The following is an 18,766-nucleotide window of genomic DNA, read 5'->3' on the forward strand; positions in this document are numbered from 1 at the left end:
CTACAGGTCATTGACCTACAATACCTTCATTCGCTGGGGTTTACAGCCATGAGCAGCGCTGCATTAGCAGAGTTCCTGGCTGTAAAATATTTTAACCCCTTCAGATGGATTTACAACGTGGGACGTTACAGATCTACGGAAGGTATGTATATTGTTGGTTTATTGTTTTTTATTTGTTACAGAGCGAGGGTCTTCAGCGAGTGGATTGAGTGTACAATAAATATTACAACAAACGGTGTGTTTATTTCATTAAAATACTTTTTAATATTGTGTGTGTGTTTTATTAACTCTTTCATACAATTGGATTGATAATGGATAGGTGTCATAATTGACGCCTCTCCATTATTAATCTGGCTTAATGTCACCTTACAATAGCAAGGTGACATTAACCCTTCATTACCCCATATCCCACCGCTACACGGGAATGGGAAGAGAGTGGCCAAGTGCCAGAATAGGCGCATCTTACAGATGTGCCTTTTCTGGGGTGGCTGGGGGCAGGTGTTTTTAGCCAGGGGGGGCCAAAAACCGTGGACCCTCTCCAGGCTATTAATATCTGCCCTCAGTCACTGGCTTTACTACTCTGGCTGAGAAAATTGCGCGGGAGCCCACGCCAATTTTTTCCGTGATTTAACCCTTAAATTTAAGAGCTAGAGTGCTGAAATTTTGCACATACACACTACTAACATTAGTAGTGTTGAATATGCAAAAAAAAGGGGGACATGACATGGTTTACTGTATGTAAACCATGTCTCAAATCATGTCGGGTTTTGGCAGGAGAAATGAAAAGGCGGTAATTGAATTACCGGCTTTTCTGTTACATCGCGCTGAAGTTAATATAAATATATATACAGTGGGGCAAAAAAGTATTTAGTCAGTCAGCAATAGTGCAAGTTCCACCACTTAAAAAGATGAGAGGCGTCTGTAATTTACATCATAGGTAGACCTCAACTATGGGAGACAAACTGAGAAAAAAAAATCCAGAAAATCACATTGTCTGTTTTTTTAACATTTTATTTGCATATTATGGTGGAAAATAAGTATTTGGTCAGAAACAAACAATCAAGATTTCTGGCTCTCACAGACCTGTAACTTCTTCTTTAAGAGTCTCCTCTTTCCTCCACTCATTACCTGTAGTAATGGCACCTGTTTAAACTTGTTATCAGTATAAAAAGACACCTGTGCACACCCTCAAACAGTCTGACTCCAAACTCCACTATGGTGAAGACCAAAGAGCTGTCAAAGGACACCAGAAACAAAATTGTAGCCCTGCACCAGGCTGGGAAGACTGAATCTGCAATAGCCAACCAGCTTGGCTACAGCTGTGGATGGATACCATGCTTGGCATAGGTGGCTTTCCTTCATAGGATGCTGCCCTTTCCGTGGTTGTTCCTTCCCGGGGAAAGGCCTGGCTATTCACTGCTTGCGTCGAGAAACACGTGATGGTGTCTCCGCAGCTTCTTTACATGCATCTGCATATTTCCCATAAGGGATGGGGGCAGTGTTCTGGAATCACTGCGTTGAGAAACACGTGATGGTGTCTCCGCGGTGTTGGATGTTTTGGTCTCCCCGAGGCCAATCATCTGTGCCTTTATAGCCTTTTTACTAGGCACTGCTCCTAATAGCCAGATTCCTACTCCACACTGATGAGGGGCAAAAACCCCGAAACAGCTGTCTGTGGATGGATACCATGCTTGGCATAGGTGGCTTTCCTTCATAGGATGCTGCCCTTCCCGTGGTTGTTCCTTCCCGGGGAAAGGCCTGGCTATTCACTGCTTGCGTCGAGAAACACGTGATGGTGTCTCCGCAGCTTCTTTACATGCATCTATATATATAACGAAACCCGACTTTTCAGTAGAGATCGCCGACCGCTGACCCGATCCCAGAGTGGGATCGGGTCGGGTTTCACGAAACCCGACTTTGCAAAAAGTCGGCGACTTTTGAAAAGTGCCGATCTCTTTTGCTCAATCCTAGTCTCCACAGCTCTTTTGGAGAACACTTCTGCATAGGGCCAATATTGCTTGGGGAGAGAGGATAGATATGCGGGTACCTCAGTAGTAGCAACCTGAACACATTTCCTCTGACATCTACCCCCACAAGATTCAACCCATCCCAAAATTCTGCCTGTGGACCACTCAATATGAGGAGAGTGGTACCGTAGCCAAGGCATCCCCAACAGGACCTCGTCAATTCCCTCAGGAATAACAAGCAGAGATATAATCTCCTGATGAGATGGCGACATGGACAGAGTGAAATGGATGGTCTGGTGTGTTATCTGTGATGTGCCTTTTCTGGGGTAGCTGGGGGCAGATGTTTTTAGTCAGGGGGGGGGCAAAAACCGTGGACCCTCCCTAGGCTATTAATATCTGCCCTCAGTCACTGGCTTTACTACTCTGGCGGAGAAAATTGCGCGGGAGCCCACGCCAATTTTTTCAGCGATTTAACCCTTGAATTTAAGAGCTAGAGCGCTGAAATTTTGCATATACACACTACTAACATTAGTAGTGTGGAATATGCAAAAAAAGGGGGATATGACATGGTTTACTGTATGTAAACCATGTCTCAAATCATGTCGGGTTTTGGCAGGATTAATGAAAAGCCGGTAATTGAATTACCGGTTTTTTTGCTATATCGCCCTGAAGGAAATGTAAAAAAAAAAAAAAAAAAACAATAGACTTACATTGGGTTTCGAATTTCGGCCGATCCCCGACTCCGACTTTTCATTAGGATCGGCCGATTTCACTCAACCCGACTTTTGAGAAAGTCGGGTTTCGTGAAACCCGACTCGACCCTGAAAAACTAAAAGTTGCTCATTCCTAGCAGACACTGCTCCTAGGTCTAAAAATATTAACTGGATTAGATTCAGTAAAAATAGAGATAGACAGGCGGTGTAGTTAGTTTCACATGCGGGCTACTCTGTTGACGTGCAGACACTGATCCTAGGCCCAAAACTATTAAAGGGCACCTGTCACCCCGAAAATCGCGGGTGAGGTAAGCCCACCGGCATCAGGGGCTTATGTACAGCATTCTGTAATGCTGTAGATAAGCCCCCGATGTTACCTGAAAAAGGAGAAAAATACGTTAGATTATACTCACCCAGGGGCGGTCCCGCTGCTGGTCAGGTCGGATGGGCGTCTCCGGTCCGCTGCGGCGCCTCCCATCTTCTTTCCATGACGTCCTCTTCTGATCTTCAGCCACGGCTCCGGCGCAGGCGTACTTTGCTCTGCCCTCTTGAGGGCAGAGGATAGTACTGCAGTGCGCAGGCGCCGGAAAGGTCAGAGGCCCGGCGCCTGCGCACTGCAGTACTTTGTCTGCCCTCAACAGGGCAGAGCAAAGTACGCTGCGCCAGAGCCGTGGCTGAAGATCAGAAGAGGACACGTCATGGAAAGAAGATGGGAGGCGCCGCAGCGGACCAGAGACGCCCATCCGACCTGACCAGCAGCGGGACTGCCCCTGGGTGAGTATAATATAAACTCTTTTTCTCCTCTTTTAGGTAGCATCGGGGGCTTATCTACAGCATTACAGAATGCTGCAGATAAGCCCCTGATGCCGGTGGGCTTACCTCACCCGCGATTTTCGGGGTGACAGGTTCCCTTTAACTAGATTAGATGCAGTAAAAATTTAGATACACAGGCGGTATAGTTAGTTTCACAGGCGGGCTACTCTGCTGACGTGCAGACACTGCACCTAGGCCCAAAACTATTAACTGGGTTAGATGCAGTAAAAATTGAGATACACAGGCGGTGTAGCTAGCTTCACAGACGGGCTACTCAGATGACTATCAGACAATGCTACTAGCCCAAAAGGATTGGCTGAGCTAGATTACACCAAATGCTGTGACAAACACTTGCACAGCACTGACACAGACCTGCCTGGCAAACAGTGCTATGAACTGCTGTAACCTACCCTGAAAAGCGCTGATATTACAACTAGTCCCGACTCCTCCCGACTCCCTAAACCTATCTATATGAAAATTCACTCCAAAAAAACACTCTTAGGCTGTATAGTGCCCACAGTAGCAGCGGTGCCATCTAACACTAAGCTGCAGCAGTGAGGAAATGGTGGCGACGGGGCAAATGTTCTTATAGGGCAAGGACATGTGACATACACAGCCAATGACACATGCCCTTGCTTGTGTGCATCCCATGCACATTGCTGTGTGTGTGTGCACTGCTGATAGGCTGCGAGACTGCACCGCCCCACTGTAAATGTGGGAAAGAGAAAAAAAATGGAGATCGGCGTTATTTCAGCACATATCTATCCCCCGCCCCCCCGCCCACTTTACACTGAAACGTCTATTAACAATGATAAACAGTTTTAGGGTATGTTCACACGTTCAGGATTTCCATCCTTTTTTTTTCCTGACTGTTTTTTAAAAAACTGCAGCTCTTGGCAGAAAACGCAGGTCCTTTTTTTGGTCCTTTTTTGGTCCGTTTTTGATGCGTTTTTTGATGCGTTTTTTTGATGCAGTTTTCTAGCCAGAGTCTGTGTGTTTTCTAGGAATTTTTTTAGGGTTAAAATGGCTGAAAATACCCTAACCCTACCCCTACCCCTAACCCTACCCCTAACCCTAACCCTACCCCTAACCCTACCCCTAACCCTAACCCTACCCCTAACCCTAACCCTAACCCTAACCCTACCCCTAACCCTACCCCTAACCCTAACCCTACCCCTACCCCTATTCTAACCTTAGTGAAAAAAAAAAAAAAAAAATTCTTTATTTTTTTTATTGTCCCTACCTATGGGGGTGACAAAGTGGGGGGGGTGTCATTTACTATTTTTTTATTTTGATCACTGAGATAGGTTATATCTCAGTGATCAAAATGCACTTTGGAACGAATCTGCCGGCCGGCAGATTCGGCGGGCGCACTGCGCATGCGCCCGCCATTTTGCAAGATGGCGGCGCCCAGGGAGAAGACGGCCGGACGGACACCGGGACGCCGGGTGAGTATAAGGGGGGGAGATTAGGGCACGGGGGGGGCATCAGAGCACTGGGGGGGGGCATCGGAGCACTGGGGGGGGCATCGGAGCACGGGGGGGCGGGATCGGAACACGGGGGGGGCAGCCACACTCCGCCCACGCACTTCCGCCCGCTCCCCGCACTTCCTGCAGCAGCGGTTCTGCACATCAAACCGCAGTAAAACCCGCAGATATATTTTTGATCTGCGGGTTTTACTGCGGTTTGGACCTCACAATGGAGGTCTATGGGTGCAGAACCGCTGCGGCTCCGGAAAAAGAATTGACATGCTCCTTCTTTTTTCCGGGAGCTATTCAGCGCGTCTTTTTTTTTACAATTTCCGGACCATGTGCACAGTGTGTCCTGTTTTCCATAGGGTACAGTGTACTGTACCCTGCATGGAAAACAGCTGCGGAACCGCAGCGGCAAAACCGCCGCGGTTCCGCGGTAAAAAACGCACTGTGTGAACATGGCCTTAATGTGCAAATCAAGCGAGGCTTTTGGTGAACAAACAGTTATTGAACAGAAACTCGAACAGCCGAATTTTAAGCAAAATGTTCGAGTTCGTCGAACGTCTCAAACACCGCCCAAAGCAGCTCGAATTTGAAATTTGGCAAACAGTTCGACTCGAACACAGCTCATCTCTAGTCATAGGCTATGTTGTGAGGCAAAATTTTAACCCCGCGCTTTCCAATTCACCAAACAATTTTGCCCCGATCTACATAATGGGGAAAAAGTGAAAGGAAAAGTGTTGGAGGCAAATTGACAGCTACCAGATGTGAATAAGGGGGACTTAAAGAATGAGAGCAATGGCGCCAAAGAGTATATACCGTACAGTTGCTAAGGTGGGGCCCCGACATGGGATACTCACCACACACGGGGATATGAACACACACACAAAATGCGCCACACACTACCACGTGCTTGAACACATATACCACCCTCAGCACACATTTCACCACAAATACACCAACCTCGCCACATAAAAGCCAAAACACAAAAGTCGCCACTTAAAACTCGCCACGCGCAAAATTCACCACATGCAAAATAGGCTCACGCAAAACTAGCCACACGTGCAAAACTCACCTCATTGAAAACTCGCCACACGCAAAATTTGCACACGCGGAAAAATTGCCACATGCACAAAAGTTGCAACACATGCAAAAGTTGGCTCACACAAAACTTGCACATACTCAAAACGCACCACACATAAAACTCGCCACGCGCTAAACTCGCCATGCGCAAAACTTGCTGCACACAACTTGCTACACTAACTTGTCACATGCAACTCGACACACAAAAAGTTGATGCACGCATGTCGCCACACAAAACTCATCTCATAAAAGTCGCTACATGCATGTCGCCACACGCAACTCATCACACACAACTTGACACATGAAACTCGCCTTAAAACACACACAAGTCTGGTATTATCCTTCAAAAAAAAAAATCTGATTAATAAGCAGACAAACTACAAGAGCAACAAATGTACCATATAGGTGTTGTGCTGCAGTAATGCAGGTATGTGCAGACTCCATGAAGGAGAGTGAGTGACAGAAAAAGAGGTCACACTTGCCACACCGCAGCCCAGTGCAAGCTGCGCTGCGCCATCAGGTGGCGATAGAGAGTGGTTAAAACAAGCCAAGTCCGTAACAGTCGGTAAGGGTATAGTTTAAAGGGGAAAACAGAACTCGTGGTCAGTATACAAGCCGAGGGTCCAAACCAGCCAAGAGCAAAGTTACCAGAGACGTGAGACAGAGATCAGAGTCAGTGTAAGCCAAAAGGTCAAAAAGCCAGACAGACGTGTGGTAACAAAAACGGGAAGCAGGAGACAAAGTCAGTCTTAGCCGGGTCACAAACGGAGGGGATACACACCAGAGTCAAACTAGGTCGGGTACAGGAGACAGGTCAGGTACAGGTAAGGGAGGTCAGAGGCAAAAGGAACACAAGGGTTTCACAGGTAGCAGTCTCAGCAAGCCCAAAACTATCACTGACACAAGCTGCCAGCAAGAGTACCAAGAAATAGCCACTCCCAAATCAAAGAGAGGCAGGAATAGTTAACCCCACCATGACCAGGCCGGAGCAGGAGAAACATGGCAAACTCCGACCGGGATCATGACAATAGGAAATCCGGCAGCTGTCAGTCACATGACCTGTCTATTATGTGTATGAGTGAGCTAATGTATACTGCCAGGGGGAGGGCTTCCTGTTGGCTGGGGATTTATCTGGCTACCAATTTAGCTTACAAATACTGAGGTAAAAATACTGAGCAAATAACGTGTGAACGAGGTCTGATACAGGAGGAGATGACAAACAGATATATACTATATACAGGGGAGATGACACACAGATATATACTATATACAGGGGACATGACACACAGGTACATACTATATACAGGGGAGATGACACACAGGTACATACTATATACAGGAGGAGATGCCTTACAGGTATATACTATATACAGGAGGAGATGAAACACAGGTATATACTATATACAGGAGGAGATGACATACAGGTACATACTATATACAGGAGCAGATGACAAACGTATATACTATATACAGGAGGAGATGATACACAGGTATATACTATATACAGGAGAGGATGATACACAGGTATATTGTTATGATAAGGCAATTCAGTACCACAATGGACATAGAGGTCAGAGCACATACAGTGACCTGACAATAACCCAAAAACATTGAACGAGCTCTGAGACGTGGGAATTCTGCTGACCGCAATCCCTAATCCTCTCCAACCACACTAGAGGCAGCCGTGGATTGCGCCTAACGCTCCCTATGCAACTCGGCACAGCCTGAGATCTAGCTAGCCTGAAGATAGAAAATAAGCCTACCTTGCCTCAGAGAAATACCCCAAAGGAAAAGGCAGCCCCCACATATAATGACTGTGAGTTAAGATGAAAAGACAAACGTAGAGATGAAATAGATTTAGCAAAGTGAGGCCCGACTTTCTGAACAGAGCGAGGATAGGAAAGGTAACTTTGCGGTCAACACAAAACCCTACAAAAACCACGCAAAGGGGGCAAAAAGACCCTCCGTACCGAACTAACGGCACGGAGGTACACCCTCTGTGTCCCAGAGCTTCCAGCAAGCAGGAAAAAACAAATAGACAAGCTGGACAGAAAAAAACAGCAAACAAAATAGCAAAGCGGAACTTAGCTATGCAGAGCAGCAGGCCACAGGAACGATCCAGGAGGAAACAGGTCCAATACTAGAACATTGACTGGAGGCCAGGATCAAAGCACTAGGTGGAGTTAAATAGAGCAGCACCTAACGACTTCACCACATCACCTGAGGAAGGAAACTCAGAAGCCGCAGTACCACTTTCCTCCACCAACGGAAGCTCACAGAGAGAATCAGCCGAAGTACCACTTGTGACCACAGGAGGGAGTTCTGCCACAGAATTCACAACAGTATATACTATATACAGGAGGAGATGTCATACAGGTATATACTATATACAGGAGGAGATGTCATACAGGTATATACTATATACAGGGGAGATGACATACAGGTATATACTGTATACAGGGGAGATGACACACAGGTACATACTATATACAGGAGCAGATGACACACGTATATACTATATACAGGAGGAGATAATACACAGGTATATACTATATACAGGAGAAGATGACACACAGGTATATACTATATACAGGAGGAGATGACACACAGGTATGTACTATATACAGGAGGAGATGACAAACAGGTAAATACTATATACAGGAGGAGATGACATACAGGTATATACTATATACAGGAGAAGATGACACAGGTATATACTGTATACAGGAGGAGATAACACACAGGTGTATACTATATACAGGAGGAGATAACACACAGGTATACACTATATACAGGAGGAGATGACATACAGGTATATACTATATACAGGAGCAGATGACACAAAGGTATATACTATATACAGGAGCAGATGACACACAGGTATATACTATATACAGGATCAGATGACACACAGGTATATACTATATACAGGGGAGATGACATACAGGTATATACTATATACAGGAGGAGATGACTTACAGATATATACTATATACAGGAGGAGATGACACACAGGTATATACTATATACAGGAGGAGATGACTTACAGGTATATACTATACACAGGAGGAGATGACATACAGGTATATACTATATATAGGAGGAGATGACATAAAGGTACATACTATATAAAGGAGGAGATGACACACGTATATAGTATATACAGGAGGAGATGACATACAGGTATATACTATATAAAAGAGGAGATGACATATAGTTATATAGAGGAGGAGATGACATACAGCAGGTATATACTATATACAGGGGAGATGACATACAGGTATATACTATATACAGGAGATGACATACAGGTATATACTATATACAGGAGGAGATAACATATAGGTATATACTTCAAATAGGAGGAGATGACATACAGGTATATACTATTTACAGGGGAGATGAAATACAGGTATATACTATATACAGGGGAGATGACATACAGGTATATACTATATACAGGAGATGACATACAGGTGTATACTATATACAGGAGGAGATGACACACAAATATATACTAAATACAGGAGGGGATGACATACAGTTATATACTATATACAGGAGGAGATGACATACAGGTATATACTATACACAGGAGATCAGGTATATACTATACACAGGAGATGACATACAGGTGTATACTATATATAAGGGAGATGACAAACATGTATATACTTAGGGGAAAATGAGAGGTGTGAGGTGAAAATGACGGGTGTGAGGTGAAAATGAGAGGAGTGAGGGAAAATAGTGGAGTGATCAGAAAATGACAGATGTGAGGTCGAAATGACAAGTGTTAGGGGGGAATGATAGGAGTGAGGGGGAAATAAGAGGAGTGAGGGGGAAAATGAGAGGTGTGAGGGAGAAAATGAAAGATGTGAGGGGGAAACTGAGAGGCATAATGGGAAAAAAAGAGAAGTGAGGTGCTATAACTAACCACAGATATTTACTTTGCCCAGGCAACGCCGGGCTCTTCTGCTAGTATATATATATATATACAGTGGGGAAAAAAAGTATTTAGTCAGTCAGCAATAGTGCAAGTTCCACCACTTAAAAAGATGAGAGGCGTCTGTAATTTACATCATAGGTAGACCTCAACTATGGGAGACAAACTGAGAAAAAAAAATCCAGAAAATCACATTGTCTGTTTTTTTAACATTTTATTTGCATATTATGGTGGAAAATAAGTATTTGGTCAGAAACAAACAATCAAGATTTCTGGCTCTCACAGACCTGTAACTTCTTATTTAAGAGTCTCCTCTTTCCTCCACTCATTACCTGTAGTAATGGCACCTGTTTAAACTTGTTATCAGTATAAAAAGACACCTGTGCACACCCTCAAACAGTCTGACTCCAAACTCCACTATGGTGAAGACCAAAGAGCTGTCAAAGGACACCAGAAACAAAATTGTAGCCCTGCACCAGGCTGGGAAGACTGAATCTGCAATAGCCAACCAGCTTGGAGTGAAGAAATCAACAGTGGGAGCAATAATTAGAAAATGGAAGACATACAAGACCACTGATAATCTCCCTCGATCTGGGGCTCCACGCAAAATCCCACCCCGTGGGGTCAGAATGATCACAAGAACGGTGAGCAAAAATCCAAGAACCACGCGGGGGGACCTAGTGAATGAACTGCAGAGAGCTGGGACCAATGTAACAAGGCCTACCATAAGTAACACACTACGCCACCATGGATCCTGCAGTGCCAGACGTGTCCCACTGCTTAAGCCAGTACATGTCCGGGCCCGTCTGAAGTTTGCTAGAGAGAATTTGGATGATCCAGATGAGTTTTGGGAGAATGTCCTATGGTCTGATGAAACCAAACTGGAACTGTTTGGTAGAAACACAACTTGTCGTGTTTGGAGGAAAAAGAATACTGAGTTGCATCCATCAAACACCATACCTACTGTAAAGCATGGTGGTGGAAACATCATGCTTTGGGGCTGTTTCTCTGCAAAGGGGCCAGGACGACTGATCCGGGTACATGAAAGAATGAATGGGGCCATGTATCGTGAGATTTTGAGTGCAAACCTCCTTCCATCAGCAAGGGCATTGAAGATGAAACGTGGCTGGGTCTTTCAACATGACAATGATCCAAAGCACACCGCCAGGGCAACGAAGGAGTGGCTTAGTAAGAAGCATTTCAAGGTCCTGGAGTGGCCTAGCCAGTCTCCAGATCTCAACCCTATAGAAAACCTTTGGAGGGAGTTGAAAGTCCGTGTTGCCAAGCGAAAAGCCAAAAACATCACTGCTCTAGAGGAGATCTGCATGGAGGAATGGGCCAACATACCAACAACAGTGTGTGGCAACCTTGTGAAGACTTACAGAAAACGTTTGACCTCTGTCATTGTCAACAAAGGATATATTACAAAGTATTGAGATGAAATTTTGTTTCTGACCAAATACTTATTTTCCACCATAATATGCAAATAAAATGTTAAAAAAACAGACAATGTGATTTTCTGGATTTTTTTTTCTCAGTTTGTCTCCCATAGTTGAGGTCTACCTATGATGTAAATTACAGACGCCTCTCATCTTTTTAAGTGGTGGAACTTGCACTATTGCTGACTGACTAAATACTTTTTTGCCCCACTGTATATATATATACTAGCAGAAGAGCCCGGCGTATATACAGCTCTGGCAGAAATTAAGAGACCACTGCAAAATGTTCAGTTTGTCTGATTTTTCTTTTTATAGATATATTTTTGAGTAAAATGTAAATTGTTATTTTATTCTATAAACTACTGACAACGTCTCCGGAGTTCCAAGCAATACATTTTATTTATTTATTTTTTTAAAAGAAAAAAAAAAAAATATATATATAATACATCCTGACTCTTGACAAATGTTCAAGGGGCTCTCAGAAAGCAAGGACACAACCAAAACTCCAGGTACAGATATCTACTGAAACACACGTTTCATTCCAGCTTTTTCCCATCACATTAATCGGTCTCCAGACACATACTTGACTTTCAATTCATAGTCATTAAATTTGTCTCTAGTTTCCCGAAGATAGGTTTTCATAGACTGAAGAAGATTTGTGACAATACGGATGTTCCCATTCTTTGATTGTAGGGCTTGCTTGTTTTGTTCATTCTTTCTAGCATGTCATGCCAAAGAATTGTGGGAAAGATTTTTTCCAGGTTTTCCATTTTTTTTGCTCAATTCTTCTACCTCTCACCTTGTATTCCCTCGCTGTTCATTGTCAAGCGATAGAGACTCCAGTGCATGTTTTATTTAATGAACAGTATCAAAATGTGCCGACCATCGAGTGTCAGACACTTGACCCCAAAATCTTTTCCTAAAGATGATTTCTATGCATTCCAGCCATAAGTAGAACCAGCATAAAATGGATACAGATGCTGAACAAAGTCACAGAATTTTCCAGTCTGTAGACAACACTCTGCTGCTTTTACTCCCACCAAGGTCAGGCTATGTCCAGCACAAGGAACAAAGATGGCAAACTCATTAACTTGATGTCTCTGTGCTTGCAATCCAGTATATGATCCTGACATATTTGAGGCATTATTGTAGGACTTTACCACCGCAGTGGAATTTTATTCTCAATAATAAAATCCACAATTGTCTGTTAGATCTTTTGCTCCATGAGACAAGATGACTATGATCATCAAGAATGGAGGATGGATGAAGCTGGAATCTTATTTGACCTCTTTCAGCTGGGATGAAAATCTCTTCTTTCTCAGGTTATATTTTGTGGTTTTAAGGGTGAAGGAAGCAGCGCACTACTAGTACTAGGTCACCAGCATGGACAATGCTCAGCTAAACGTGGTCATTCTTTTAGCGTAACGTTGTCCGGAAGTTTAGTTACCCTTTAACATACACAGATTAGCTGCTGTCCCTGTGCTTGGGGGGCCCTCAGGCCTATGCGTTGAGAAAGCCCTGAGCGCTACAGAATCTGACCGGGAAGGAGCATTGTGTCCAGACTCAAGATGAAAGGTCAGCACTGGAGCAGATCATTGTGCCCAAAGCTGTAATTGTGTCATTCGCTGGTACCCATAACTTACACTTGAAATGTCTGATGAATGTTTAGCATTTACATAGGGCCGAGACTCAACTCTGAGTGAAATATCACACAGACATAACTGACTGGACCTGCTCTGTACAATTCAGGGCAATTCATCGCCCCTCTCCTCTCTTCTCAACTTCCTCTCAGGGGTAAATCTCCAATCTTTTCTCTCGGGGGTCCTGTAGTATCTTCTCAGATACCCTCATATCTCTCCCAACTGCCCATGCTGTAGCTCTCCCTATATTCCAGATCTTTTTCAGTGGTGGTCTGGGCTTTCTGGGCATGCTCAGTACGATTGGTGACATACACAATCCAGCAATACATTTTATCAAACCTTTCAGTAATCTGTGTTTGTTGCCCATATCAACCAATCAGAGCTTAGCTTTAATTTCTGACACTGCTCATGAAAAATGGAGCACAAGCTCTGATTGGTTGTTATTAGCAGCACAGACAGACTTGCTACTACATAGTTTTGATTGAGGCCAATCACTCTACATATACAACTGTCAAGGCAGAAGCCATGACGTTACGTTCACAAGTGACATTTTTACTGCTTTTTTCCCCTTGGGCTATTATTTACCAATTAAAAGCTGCTTGTCAGAAATCTCATGCACGCAACTGTTTTTTTTTTTTCCTGACTGAGCTGGAAAACTACATCGTGACAATTCTTTCAGCTTTTTTTCATCATAGAGCGCAATGAGAAAATTGAGGTAGAAAGCTGGAATAACAATGAGCGCAATAGGGTCTTATCCGATTAAAAATGGGGAGACTGAAAGAAATGGCGGAGCCACTATAAAAGCTCAAGGCTGCTGCTGACCCACAGCTAAGATAACATCAGAAATGGAATAAAGGGTTAATTTTGGGCTGCTGGCATCAATGATGGAAGAAGAGGAATCCAGTATTCTGGTATCCAGGAATGCAGGTTACTAGTCAACGCGTTTCGAAGTTACAAATTTCTTCATCCAGACAAGCCACAGTGTTGAATGCAACAAAACAATGCAGGTATAACTAGACAGGACATTCAACCTAAGGGCGCGTAGGTGAACGGACCTCGATGGCCTGTGATCAGAGACATAGACTTTCTGTACATTTAAACAAACTTTATATCTATACTGACCCTCACTTCAGCACCAGTTTCTTGTTGATGTATAGAAATTAAAACTTTCAATTGAAAATGGTGTAAAGATAAAATAAAATGAAATAGATACGAACTGGTCTCTGAGTGATCATTATTACCATAGGACCAAGGGTGACATCGTGAGCCACTCATAAAGTGATAGAAAAAAATGAAAGAAGAGGAAGAAAAAAGAATTTGAAGGACTGTCGGAGAAACAAAAGAAAAAAGAAAAAATATACATATGCTGGGTGTAGAGGGAGTCATGTATTCAGCGTAGGCTGTGGTGCAATAAATAGAATATAAAATATATTATTAATCTATAGTGTGTGACTGACAATAAAAAAGAAAGGATAAAAATATGTAAAAAATTTATAAAATAAAAAAATACTTTAGTGTAATATTGATATGAAATTATTTTTATATTTACATATAATGTTAATAAATTAAGTTCACCAAGGAATGTGTAGTAAAAGTGTGGAGTTTAATGCATGAGGTGTAGAGTTCAGAAATAGCTTGCAAAACACTGGAAGCTTTGGCAAAGAACAACCATGTTCGAAATGTGTCGCTTTTTGGCCATCCTGCCTTGGACTTTTTAATTTTGATTAAATAAAATTGGTCTATCTGACTTTTACCAGAACTTGGAACAATTTCTACTTTTTTTTTTTTACAAAACACAGGAGTTTATGATGAGAAAGTAAATGCCCGGTCAGCAGAGTTCACTGACAAGTGTGGGAAATACATTAGCTTAAGTAAGTCAGAGACAGAAAGGCTTATCTGGCTGAAGAAACTAGGTCAGCCATCAGAACGAAGGAAGCAGGACAGATCACCATGTAAGAAGTCACAGGAGGTAAGGTTCCTGGCTGAGCAATGTTATGACGATATCAATTGAAACAGTAAATACTGAGACCATTTTACATTATTTTACTTCTTTCCATGATGTAGTAACTTTCAATAGAGATTGGCGGACTCCTAGATATTCGGGTCCAGAGGGTTCGGCCAAAGAGTTACAAAAAGTTCAGGTTCGGGTACCAGCACAGTACCTGGACCCCATTCACTTGAATTGGGGGCCTGAACATTTTGTGTTTCTTGCACTGTAATGTGCAAGATAGCGCGGCAAACATCGCTTCTGATCGGCGGTGAAATCATCCCTGCAGGTCAGAGAGCCGCGGTTCCCACACTGTCAAAAGAAAAACTCTCACAGTGCTAGCGGAGATCTCACTGAGGTCACAGCAGTTCAACCCGGCTAGGAACGGAGCCTCAGTGTCCAGACCTCAATGACATCACCACCAGTCACTGAGGCTGCGCTCACAGGCGCTCCGTCACCAGGGGTGCTAAGCCTGGACGGTCGCATCTTGGTACTGTCCAGGTTAAACATTGTTTATCCCTCAGACATGGATTACGGTGTGGGACAGAACGACAGACAACTATGGTATATTGTTGGTTTATTAATTTAGTTTTATTACAAGAGAACGAGGGCTTCGGTGGAATTAGGTGAAGTCGTAAGTATGGTTTAATTAAGATTATTAACCCCTTCATGACTGGGATTTTCCGTTTTTCCGTATTCTTTTTTCGCTCCCCTCCTTCCCAGAGCCATAACTTTTTTTATTTTTCTGTCAATATGGCCATGTGAGGGCCTTTTTTTTGCGAAACAAGTTGTCCTTTTGAACGACATCATTGCTTTTAGCATGTCGGGTACTAGAAAATGGGAAAAAATTCCAAGTGCGGTGAAATTGCAAAAAAAGTGCAATCCCACACTTGTTTTCTGTTTGGCCTTTTTACTAGGTTCACTAAATCCTACAAATGACTGGATATTATGTTTCTCCAGGTCACTACGAGTTCATAGACACCAAGCATGTCTAGGTTCTCTTTTATCTAAGTGGTGAAAAAAAATTCAAAACTTTGCTAAAAAAGAAAAAAAAATTGCGCCATTTTCCAATACCCGTAGCGTCTCCATTTTTCATGATCTGGGGTCAGCTGGGGGCTTTTTTTTGCGTGCCGAGCTGGCGTTTTTAGTGATACCATTTTGGTGCAGATACGTTCTTTTGATCGCCCGTTATTGCATTTTAATGCAATGTCGCGGCGACCAAAAAAAGTAATTCTGGCGTTTCGAATTTTTTCTCGCTATGCCGTTTAGTGATCAGGTTAATCCTTTTTTTATTGATAAATCGGGCGATTGTGAACACGGCGATACCAAATATGTGTAGGTTTGATCTTTTTATTGATTTATTTTGAATGGGGCGAAAGGGGGGTGATTTAAACGTTTATTTATTCTTTTTTTCACATTTTTTTAAACTTTTTTTTTTTTACTTTTGCCATGCTTCAATAGCCTCCATGTAAGGCTAGAAGCTGGCACAACTCGATCGGCTGAGCTACATAGCAGCGATCATCAGATTGCTGCTGTGTAGCTGAATTGCATTCGGGCTATGAGCGCCGACCACAGGGTGGCGCTCACAGCAGGCCGGGATCAGTAACCATTAAGGTCTCAAGGACCTCTATCGTTACCATTCTGATTTATTGCTGACCCCGATCATGTGATGGGGTCAGCGATGCGCTCATTTCCGGCCCGATGGCCGTAAGCGCCAGTTAAATGCCGCTGTCAGCGTTTGACAGCGGTATTTAACTAGTTAATAGCGGCGGGTGAATCGCGATTTCACCCGCTGCTATTGCGGGCACATGTCAGCTGTTCAAAACAGCTGACATGTCCCGGCTTTGATGTGGGCTCACCGCCGGAGCCCTGCATCAAAGCGCGGTATCTGACCTCGGACATACTATCCCGTCCGAGGTCAGAAAGGGGTTAAAGGAGTCTGTCTTTCTTTCAATTAAAGGACTTTATTCTGGCTGTGTCTTTATTTGCCATATAACTATGGGATTAGTAATGGATTGGTGTCTTATAGACAGACACCTCTCCATTACTAAGCCATGGGTTTGATGTCACCTGACAATACAAAGGTGACATCAACAACACAAATATTAACCCCACTTGCCACCGCTACAAGGCAAATGGTAGGAACCGGGCAAAGCGCCAGAATTGGCGCATCTGATAGATGTGCCTTTTCTTGTGAGTTGCAAGCTGATATTTTTAGGCTGGGGAGGGCCTATATCCATGGCCCCTTACCAGCCTGAGAATACCAGCCCCAGCTGTCTGCTTTAGCAAGGTTGGTTGTAAAAAATGAGGGAATCCCATGTCTTTTTAAAAAATGATTTATTTAAATAATTAAAAAATACGGCGTGGATACCCCTCTATTCTTGATAACTAGCCTTGCTGAAGCTGACAGCTAAGGGTTGTAGCCTCCAGCTGTGAGTTTTGTCTGGTCGGTTAGCAAAAATACAGGGGAACCTACACCGTTTATAAAAAATACTTATTTACAACACAGGAGTGGCTAATGAATACTCCCATCTGTAACACCCCAGGTGGCTGGTTGTTACAGTGATGTTGCCTTCCTTTCGGGGAGGGTGATGTCATGCGTGGAGGCAATGGAGTTCTCTTTATCAGGTAAAGCACCCACATTCAACACATTCCAAATCCAGGCCAGAAGAGCTCAGGACCCGGATTCAAGGGAGCTTCCTTAGACTTTATGTATCCTGGCCTGGAGGAGGATCTAGTTAGTCTCCAGGAGGGAGAGAGAGAGGAAGGATGTCTGGAACCGACAGAGAGGCCTAGCAGCCACGTGGGAGCTGCAGCTAATGGAAAGAGAGATAACCTGAAGGGTTGTATGTGGTGGAGCTACAGATGAAAGGAGCACAGGAGTGGAAAAGGGCTCAGAGGGGAACTGTGACCGGGCACCCTCAGAGCCAGAGTGCAGCAGCCGGGCACCGGGAGCCCGAGGCTTTAGTGGGACTCTAGGACACTTAGCAGAACCGGAGGGCTAAGATCTTTATGTGATTGGCCCACACCACACCTGAGACGCAGCACCACTTGAAGAGCCCGGGGCATGATAGGGTCCCTATAAAACGGCTCAAGCTGCCCGTCATTCAGGTACCTGTTCTAGGACAGGGGAAAGAAGACTCACTAGTAAGCTTCAGGCAGCAGGGACCGTATACAACAGCACAAGGAGGAAAGGTTCATGGGCCTCAACTGGGAAAGGGATCCTCTATTCTCTCCCAGCCTTTCCGGACCACAGATACTCCTGCACCTACTACTCTGGACTGAGATGCACTACTGCCATCAGTAAACCAGTTAAAGACTTCACAACTTGTGTCCTCCACTTATTTGGCGGCCTACAACATCCTTGCCACACACCTTGGGAGCCCTGGGGGCCCCACTTCACCTGTGAGAAGCATCACCATTCAGCCATCATACCATCACCCTAGAGGACCCCATTAAGCAGGGTCAGTCCCTACTGACCGAGAACCACAGATGGTGTCACAAACAATAGACTTTATTCACAATATGCCTTAAAAAACCTACCCCTTTAATTGGGTGCCCAGGGCTACGGACCAGGTCGCAGCCACCGTGACATCCCACCGTACATCACAACGTATTTTGCAAAATTTCTTTAAGGTTCTTTCACATTTTACTCTTTTTTCAGCCATGCGTCGTCTCTGATCACATGACATCCAATGTCCGTCACCTA

General features: G+C 44.0%; 1 protein-coding gene across 4 annotated transcripts in view; it reads left to right on the forward strand.

Annotated features, from left to right (window-relative positions):
• The window catches only part of LOC138662744 (uncharacterized), a 175,536-nt gene that overhangs the window by 80,494 nt on the left and 76,276 nt on the right, over positions 1-18,766 (forward strand). The window lies entirely within an intron of this gene.

Source organism: Ranitomeya imitator, chromosome 2 (assembly GCF_032444005.1).
Source record: "Ranitomeya imitator isolate aRanImi1 chromosome 2, aRanImi1.pri, whole genome shotgun sequence".
Taxonomy (NCBI): Eukaryota; Metazoa; Chordata; class Amphibia; order Anura; family Dendrobatidae; genus Ranitomeya; species Ranitomeya imitator.